Source organism: Strix uralensis, chromosome 2 (genome assembly GCF_047716275.1).
Source record: "Strix uralensis isolate ZFMK-TIS-50842 chromosome 2, bStrUra1, whole genome shotgun sequence".
Taxonomy (NCBI): Eukaryota; Metazoa; Chordata; class Aves; order Strigiformes; family Strigidae; genus Strix; species Strix uralensis.
The window spans coordinates 87,528,638-87,536,039 of record NC_133973.1 but is presented as its reverse complement, the minus strand read 5'-3'; positions in this window follow the sequence as shown (position 1 = coordinate 87,536,039).

Here is a 7,402-nt window from a genome sequence, read left to right as displayed (position 1 = left end):
TATTAAAAATATGGGAAAAGCTGAATGAGTGAGTGCATGGAAAATGCAGAACCTTGGATGCCTAGCTGAGGGTCATACAGTCTCTTGGAATACTAATTCATCTGTGATGAACCATCTGGTTTTCTTATCTTCAATTAAAAAAAAATCAATTTAGTCAGCTACCCCATCTGAATTCTCAATATACCGAATCAAACTACAGACTTTATTTGTTTGATATTTATGAACTGTACTTCAAAACAGAAGAAAATTAAATTTTAGTCATCTACACCATAGCTAATAAATACACAAGGAATGAAAACATATAAATATATAACTAGAGTGACATGCTTATTTAGATTTAAAGAGCCCAAGACAAAGGTCTCACTTTCACATTTCTCATTTAAGTTATTATTGAATTTGAATTCAGACCTTCCCAGAGAATGGGAAAGAAACAAAAACCCCCAGGGCAGGCTAAATCCTTATTGGCACAGAAAAGATGACTTGGAATTTCAGACAACCCACAGCAAAGGAGGGACATTAAAGTTCTGAGATTTCCAGAGGGAACATGAAGTCCTGACACTGTCTTTTTCATGGAAAATTTCTTCTGTAGTTCGGTCACACAACTTGAAAGATTATTTAATCTGGATCAGAAATGCCATAGGATTCCCACATCGAGGCCGTCTGTGAGTAACAGTGTAGGAGGGATTTTGACCTTGTTGTACACCTGGGACAAGGGTGGAATGCTACAGGCAGTAGGGAAAAATGAAGAGGTTACATTTGAGGGCATGAAGATATTATTCTTTCTTGATGTAGGTCCAACCTCAGTTAAAGGAAGAGAACTGAATGAAAATTAAAAGGCTTCCTTGAAAGGAGAGGTTATGGTCATAGTGCTCTGTCTTGCAAACCAAGAGTAACTTTTAATAACCACACACTGGCTGAGTAAAATGGAGTAAATAGGCTTTCATACAAGTCAGAAAAGAAAGCACCTAGGAAGACCCTGAAAGTAAAGACTGTGGAGAATGAATACATTGCTGTTTGGGCCTGCTTGCCTCTCTAGTTTTACAGAGTCTTCAAACTTCACATGGTCTGTTGTAACCTTTATCCAGAATGTCCTGCTAAGTCTGAAACCACTGCAGACTTAAACATGAAGGTAAAGGTCATATGTTAAATATATAGTATCTACTTTAGAAGATATCATTCTTTAAAGCTAGTATTAGTGTTGGAATTTGGAGTGCTTCCTTGTTCTGATATGTGCATTAATAGGAAATAAGGATGGAGACAAATTGTTTTGTTATTTTGTCTTCTTTTTTAATCAAATAACTGAATAGAAATCTACTATATTTATAGATACTTTTGCTATGAAAAGCCAAGCTGACAAAAACCTCTCCACCCAGTGACCTTGATTTTTTTTAATCCCCCAATATCAGGCAAGTATTGGCTTTAGGCTAACCTCAAATGTTCATAAGACACCTTTTATTGCCTTTAAGAATAGCTCTTAAGAGTATCATATTAATGGATATTTAGTCTTCTATCTTTGGGTTTTTTCACCAAATTATTCATAATGTTTCTATTTTCCTAGGAGATATAATGACATTTGTAACAGTTGTTAAGCAACTTCCACATAAACATTTAGACGTTTCTTTTCTTGATACAATTGTATACATACTCCAAAACCTATAGGTCTCTTTTCTGCCGCAAAGGTATACTAAACTCATGTTTATTTTGCTACCTACTGTTGCATCTACATCTTTCAGAATTGTGGGCTTTTTTGTAAGTGTTTTATTCTTGCAAATAAGTATCTAAGTTTTGTATTGTTTTTTTCAAATGGAAATCCATTTTTATATTTATGTATATTCTTAATTGTAGCTGTGTTTTAATCTCTTCAGGTTAAGTTTTGCCCGTTTTACCTTACCTTCAGAAGACCTTGTAACTTCCAATCTACTTGACACTTTGACATTTAACAATATGCTTTCTTATTATCTCCCAAAGGTTTTTTTAGTTCACACTCTTTTTAACATCAAAGATTACTTTAATTAAATTTGAGGACTAGATATGAAGTATGTCAAGCTACTTAAATACAAATATGCTGTAATTCCAGAGAACCATATTTTATCCTGAAGATAGAGGAATAAAGAAAACAAAGAAAATGTTTTATATGTTTTCTAACAATCAAAATACTTTTCTCTGTAAGCAATAAGCACCTACATGCAACAGACAAGAAATCAAATTATAAAATTCTTTATTCTTTTTTATAAGCATTGTTTTTTTAATCATAATTATAAAAGTCTGCATTAAATACATTAGCTGTATACATTGACAGGAGTATTCAAAGTTGATTATTCTTTCTTATTTAACCAAAGAATATCAGGAGTCATTTTCTCTTTCAAAGACTTTTTTGGGAAAAAATACTAAGTAGAGGTGATTATTTATTGCCACTGAATGTGATTTTTTTTTTTTTTAAATTCAGTATTATAGATACTATTAAAAGAGTAATTGAAAGCACAGACACCTAAGAATAAGTCTACATATACTAACAGTAAGAATGAGTAACAATTTGAATGAAACTGTAAACAATATTTTCTTGTACTACCCTTGACTTTTAATTGGAATATGTGTGATGAAAGAAACTTTATGGAAAACAATAACAGTGATGTTCACTAATAAGTTAGAAGCTAGGGAAAATCCACTGAGAAATTACAACATGACAAAAGATCTCAAACTTGGAAATGATGCTGAATATTTCAAGAGAATTGTTATCCATAGGACAATTACTTTGTTCCCTGGCTGATGGTTCAACCATATGGCCATTTCAGCTGTTTGTAATCAAGTAAATAAGTCTTTTATACTAGGAATTCATCAAGTAGACCTGATTTGAGATTTAAACAATTTTTCTTTGAATAGGAGAACTCTTCTTTTTTATTTCCTTTCTCTATAGAGAAGTTAGAGCAGATCATGGATCCTCAGAAAAGACAGTACTAACCTATAGAATCACCCAATATTTGCTAAGATTAGCTCCTGAAAATACATGAGGAAATGTCTTTCTTAAAAGTTGTTGTATATAAATAACCCAGTTGAACTGAAAAGACTGAATTCATTACTTGAAATTAATTTCTTTAATCCAATATCATATTCATTCCAGTAATTAAGTCAATTTTTAAAAGGGAGAAAGTTTATTAGAAAGGTAAAATTCTAATTTCATTAAACAAACATTTAATTAATTTCAAACCCAAGAGACAGTATTTTCTTTTTCTCCTCTATTAGCGCTTTTAATTTTGAATCAAACACATTCTATAAGGGTATATTGTAATAACTCATACTTTAGTAAAAAAGTCTTAGTTTAAACAATTTGTGTCTAAATTTGCTGGAGAATGAACATGTTTACTGATACCAGACTAAATTCAAAGCTCACTGTAATTAATGGAAAAATTAAAGTCTGTGGCAGAACCTAGACTTCAATTTGTTTTGACCTTTAAGTTGCACATACTGATGAAACAACAAAGAGTGCATCTTTGAAGATTAAGTTCAGAAATATTAATTTTAACTAATTCAAGGAAAATGAAATCATTACAGATGATTTTTAAAAGCTTTTTCTCACATATTAATATAATGTACCAACATGTACTAATCTCCTACTAACGATGATTAATTTTGAAATGTAATGTCTTTGAAAGCAGTACTTTATAAAGGATAATTCTTTTGAGGAAGATTATTTCTCTAAGAATTGAAATATATTATGCGTTTGTTAGTCTTGCAAGAGATGACATATCAGCCAAATTTTGACTGTTTCAAAGCAAGTGTACTTAAACAAAAACAAAAGATCATCATCAATTACTTACAGTCTGTGTAGAGAGTAACAGTTTATTTATGTCCTTTGTATTAATGCCAGAGAAGCATTAAAAAATTCCCATAAGGAAAGACTGAGGAATTCAGCTCTTTTAAAGGATTATCAGCTGATCTGCACTATGCTTTCTGCAATTTCTGGAGATGTTATGACATCAAGGATTTCAAAAGCTGATCAGCTACTTGTTCTTTCCTGCAAATGCACAGCACCTCTGAGAAGTTCTCCCTCCTCACCTTACCATAAAATTACTTCAGAGAATTGTTACTATTTGATTTCTAGCTCTATTTTGATCTAATTAGAAGAAGAAAAAAAAAACCACAGACATAATTAGCATTTTTTATATCATTAGAAGATGAACATTTTACTGTTATATATTAAGAATTATGGAATACAGAAATAGCAAAGTGAAAAATGGAGTGTAAAATTCTAATATGAGAAGATCTTAGCTGAATAAAGGATATAGTAATACTTTGATAACATCATACTTTGAAACATGTCAATGACTAAACTGAGATCTGTTGGGGAATTTTTATTGTACCCCTTGAGGTAAATTAAACACATATTTGTGCTTAAATGTAAGTAGATTTAATGAACGGTCATAGAATCACAGAATGGTTTGGGCTGGAAGGGACCTTCAAAGATCATCCAGTCCAAACCCCCTGTCGTGGACAGGGACATCTTTCACTAGATCAGGTTGCTCAAAGCCCTGTCCAAACTTGACCCTGAACATTTCCAGTGATGGGGCATCCACAACTTCTCTGCACAACCTGTTCCAGTGTCTCACCACCCTCATCATAAAAAATTTCTTCCATCTATCCAATCTAAATCTACCCTCTTCCAGTTTAAAACCATTATCCTTTTTCCTGTCACTACAGGCCTTATTAAAAAATCTGTCCCCATCTTTCTTATAAGCTCCCTTTAATTATTGAAAGGCCACAATCAGGTCTCCCCAGAGACTTCTCTTCTCCAGATAGAACAACTCCAACTCTCTCAGCCTGTCTTCACAGGTGAGGTGTTCCATCCCTCTGATCATTTTTGTGGCCCTCCTCTGGACCCACTCCAACAGGTCCATGTCTTTCCTGTACCTTCCTGTACTGAGACTCCAGGTGGGGTCTTACTGGAGTGAAATAGAGGGGCAGAATCACCTCCCTTGAGCTGCTGGCCACGTTTCTTTTGATGCAGCCCACGATAGAGTTGACTTTTTGGGCTGTGAGCGCACATTGTTGGTTCACGTCCAATTTTTCATCTGCCAGTCTCCCCAAGTCCTTCACTGCAGGGCTGTTCTCCCTCCCAGCCTTATTGATACTGAGGGTTGCCCTGATCCAGGTGCAGGACCTTGCACTTAGCCTTTGTTGAAATTTACATGGGCACTGGACAGAGTCCTACAGACATAATTAGTTCTTCAAGGAGTCTGCAAAGACAAGTCATGAACCAATTCCTTGTATACACTTGCACCAACATTGACCCTGTCAACATCAGCATGAGGCACCTTAACTGGTGTTGATTTCATCCCCCAGTGACACTTCTATTTACCAAAAGGGAGCCGTGAGCATTCATATTGCATGATTGTTAGAAGAAAATACTGTGGCAATTCTTATCTCATTGTCATGGTATGAATTTGGCTGGCAGTCAAACACCACACAGCCGGTCGCTCACCCTTTCCCCCCAGCCAGGAAATAGGGGAGGGACAAAAAGGAAAAACTTGTAGGTTGAGGTAAAAAACAGTTTAGTGATGGTAACAAAACAATAATAATAATAGGAATTACAAATGGGTAATGCACAATGCAATTGCTCACTATCTGCCAACTGATACCCAGCAGGCTCCTGGTCAGCAATACTGACAGAACAAAGTTCCCGCTGATACAGACTGGAAGTGAGAGGCAACCCATCTCCTTTATATACTGAGCACAACATCACATGATATGGAATACTCCAATGGCCAATCCGGGCCTGGCACTCCAGCTGTGCCTCCTCCCAGCTCAAGAAAAGTTAACGTTATCCTAGCCAAAATCAGGATACTTATCAGCACACTTAACTCTCTTATGTGGAATCATTCTCCCTTTCTTGTATTTGGGCCTTCTTGCCCTTCATGCCAGATCATTCCTTGGTCACAAATTACTGCTGCTGTGCAGTTACAGTGTTAATTTTCCCTTCAATTCCTAAGAATACAGCTATCCTGAACACATGTAAAAGTATTCTTAGATAGGCCATTTCTGAATGTATTAAGCACAGCATTAAAAGCACTTTCACACATGTATTAAAAAAATAAATTACAGTACTGTTTTTTAAAAAAAGTTTTTTCTTGTGTTTCAGTGAAATACTAATATGCATAAATATGTAATTGCCAGTTTTCTCTGGAGCTCTGCTCTAAACAGTAGAACTTTAAATTATCTGCTTTAATCTCAAATTTTCCTTCAAAACTGAGCTCAAAATGAAAAATAATTTTCCTGATGTTGATACTTTATTTTTAATTTAAAGAGTTTTTTAGTTCCTATTTAAACAAAATGACACCTTTCAATATCTGTGCATGAAAAATTACAAAAGGGAAAAGTTGAAACTGTATCTCACATTTTGAACATAAGACATAAGCAGGTGAGACAGGGCACTTCAGGTAACTGGTACCACTTAGTAGACCAATCTTTGGTTAATGAGGGCTTACACAGCCTTCAAAATGTATATATCTGAATAGGATTGGTCAGAAGGAAAAATAGATCACAATGAATAATTGACTACAAACTGTGCTGGGTTTGTGTGGCAGGGTTTTCTGGTAGCAGGGGAGGGGGTTATAGCGGTGGCCCCCTCTGAGAAGCTTCTCAGAAGCTCCCCTAGCTCCAAGTTGGACCTGCCTCTGGCCAAGGATGAGCCAATTAGTGACAGTGGCTGTTCCTCTGCAATAACATATTTAAGAAGGGGAACCTGGGAGGAGGCGTGGGAATTTGTGAGGAGTTATGAGAAGGACACCTATGTGAACACTGAGGTCAGTGCAAGGAAAGAGTAAGGAAGGAGAGGTGTGCCAGAGCAGAGATATCCCCCACTGTATTTCGTGGTAAGCCACCCCCCCTGCCATCCATGGAGGTCTACGTTGGAGCAGATGCCCACCTGCAGCCTGCGGAAGACCCCACACTGCATCAGGTGGCTGCACTTAAAGGAGGCCCAGACTCTAAGGGGAGAAGAAGCCCCTGCTGTTGCAGTTTGGCACTGGAAGGAATGCAACATGTCAGGGTGACCCGTGCCAGAGCATCTTGAGAAGAGGAGGACGTAGAGAAATCCAGAGCAGAGCTGATCCCAGGAAAAAGGGAGGGGTGGGAGGAAGTGTTTTTAAGATGTCGTAATACTACTCATGGTCCTACTCCGTCTGTTAAGTATTGTTGTTGTCAGTATTTGAATTAAAGTGATGTTTTTTTCTTCCCCTAAGGAGTCTGTCTTTTGTCCATGACCATAATGGTGAGCCACCCGTCCCTGTCCTTATCTTGATTCTTGAGCCTTTGCTTCATTTTCTCCTTCCTAGTGCTGGGGGGGAAGGGGTGAGTGAACGGTTGCTTCGTGCTCAGTTGCCTTCTGAGCTCAAACCATGACAGAAAT